The sequence below is a fragment of the Petromyzon marinus genome, unplaced genomic scaffold (genome assembly GCF_048934315.1).
Source record: "Petromyzon marinus isolate PM22_M1 ecotype Great Lakes invasive population unplaced genomic scaffold, UKy_Petmar_22M1.pri1.0 PM_G_Scaffold_38, whole genome shotgun sequence".
Lineage (NCBI taxonomy): Eukaryota > Metazoa > Chordata > Hyperoartia > Petromyzontiformes > Petromyzontidae > Petromyzon > Petromyzon marinus.
Window position 1 is genome coordinate 362,501 of NW_027422961.1, and position 2,500 is coordinate 365,000.

The following is a 2,500-nucleotide window of genomic DNA, read 5'->3' on the forward strand; positions in this document are numbered from 1 at the left end:
TGCGATGGAAATCTTTTCTCGTTTTGGTGCGTGCTACATTTTTACGGATAGACCCCGTGAAACGCTAGAAATTGGCGGGGATGTGTCTCTTGTGGCTCACGGGGCTGTTAGGGTGGCACAGAAATCCCTCGGAATGGGAAAACGGGTCATTTTCGTGTTGCCACATTGCATGCGAACGGCATGAAACTTCCAGAGGCATTTGCAGCAGGAATGCATGTGCAGTCAAAAAAGTGAATATTTTTCACGGATAGACCCCGTGAAACGCTAGAAATTGGCGGCGATGTCTCTCTTGTGGCTCACGGGGCTGTTAGGGTGGCACAGAAATCCCTCGGAATGGGAAAACGGGTCATTTTCGTGTCGCCACATTGCATGCGAACCGCATGAAACTTCCAGAGGCATTTGCAGCAGAAATGCATGTGCAGTGAAAAAATTGAATATTTTTCACGGATAGACCCCGTGAAACGCTAGAAATTGGCGGGGATGTGTCTCTTGTGGCTCACGGGGCTGTTAGGGTGGCACAGAAATCCCTCGGAATGGGAAAAAACGGGTCATTTTCGTGTCGCCACATTGCATGCGAACCGCATGAAACTTCCAGAGGCATTTGCAGCAGGAATGCATGTGCACTCAAAAAATGTGATATTTTTCACGGAGAGACCCCGTGAAACGCTAGAAGTGGGCGGGGATGTCTCTCTTGTGGCTCACGGGGCTGTTAGGGTGGCACAGAAATCCCTCGGAATGGGAAAACGGGTCATTTTCGTGTCGCCACATTGCATACGAACCGCATGAAACTTCCAGAGGCATTTGCAGCAAGAATGCATGTGCACTCAAAAAAGTGAATATTTCTCACGGATAGACCCCGTGATACGCTAGAAATTGGCGGGGATGTCTCTCTTGTGGCTCACGGGGCTGTTAGGGTGGCACAGAAATCCCTCGGAATGGGAAAACGGGTCATTTTCGTGTCGCCACATTGCATGCGAACCGCATGCAACTTCCAGAGGCATTTGCAGCAGAAATGCATGTGCAGTCAAAAAAAAATTGATATTTTTCACGGATAGACCCCGTGAAACGCTAGAAATTGGCGGGGATGTGTCTCTTGTGGCTCACGGGGCTGTTCGGGTCGCACAGAAATCCCTGGGAATGGGAAAACGGGTCATTTTCGTGTTGCCACATTGCGTACGAACCGCATGAAACTTCCAGAGGCATTTGCAGCAGGAATGCATGTGCACTCAAAAACTTCTATATGTTTCACGGATAGACCCCGTGAAATGCTAGAAATTGGCGGGGATGTGTCTCTTGTGGCTCACGGGGCTGTTAGGGTGGCACAGAACTCCCTCGGAATGGGAAAAGGGGTCATTTTCGTGTTGCCACATTGCATAGGAACGCCATGAAACTTCCAGAGGCATTTGCAGCAGAAAGGCACGTGCACTCAAAAATTTTAATATTTTTCACGCATAGACCCCGTCAAACGCTAGAAGTTGGCGGGGATGTCTCTCTTGTGGCTCACGGGGCTGTTAGGGTCGCACAGAAATGCCTCGGAATGGGAAAACGGGTCATTTTTGTGTGGCCACATTGCATAGGAACGGCATGAAACTTCCAGAGGCATTTGCAGCAGGAATGCATGTGCACTCAAAAACGTCTATATTTTTCACGGATAGACCCCGTGAAACGCTATAAATTGGCGGGGATGTCTCTCTTGTGGCTCACGGGCGCTGTTAGTTAGGGTCGCACAGAAATCCCTCGGAATGGGAAAAGGGGTCATTTTCGTGTTGCCACATTGCGTACGAACGGCATGAAACTTCCAGAGGCATCTGCAGCAGAAATGCATGTGCACTCAAAAACGTCTATATTTTTCACGGATAGACCCCGTGAAACGCTAGAAATTGGCGGGGATGTGTCTCTTGTGGCTCACGGGGCTGTTAGGGTCGCACAGAAATCCCTCGGAATGGGAAAACGGGTCATTTTCGTGTTGCCACAATTGGCATACGAACGGCATGAAACTTCCAGAGGCATTTGCAGCAGAAATGCATGTGCACTCAAAAACGTGAATATTTTTTCACGGATAGACCCCGTCAAACGCTCGAATTTGGCGGGGATGTTTCTCTTGTGGGTCACGGGGCTGTTCGGCTCGCACAGAACTCCCTTGGTCCACCTGATTCGTGCATACAGGCAGCAACTAAAACTCTGTAAACCTGCTGTGAGGACATCTAAACAGTGGACCAGTGAGGCTGTGGAAGATTTGCGGGCGTGCTTAGACTGTACTGACTGGGATATGTTCACGACTGCTACCAATAGTCTGGATGAACTCACAGAGGCTGTGTACATCAGCTTCTGTGAGGACTGCTGTATCCCAACACGTACCAGGGTGAACTTTAACAACAACAAGCCCTGGTTCTCAGCAAAGCTCAAAAGGTTGAGGTTGGAGAAGGAGGAAGCGTTTAGGAGTGGGGATAGAGACAGATTCAAGGAGTCGAAGAACAGGTTTAGCAAAGCGGTGAGAGAG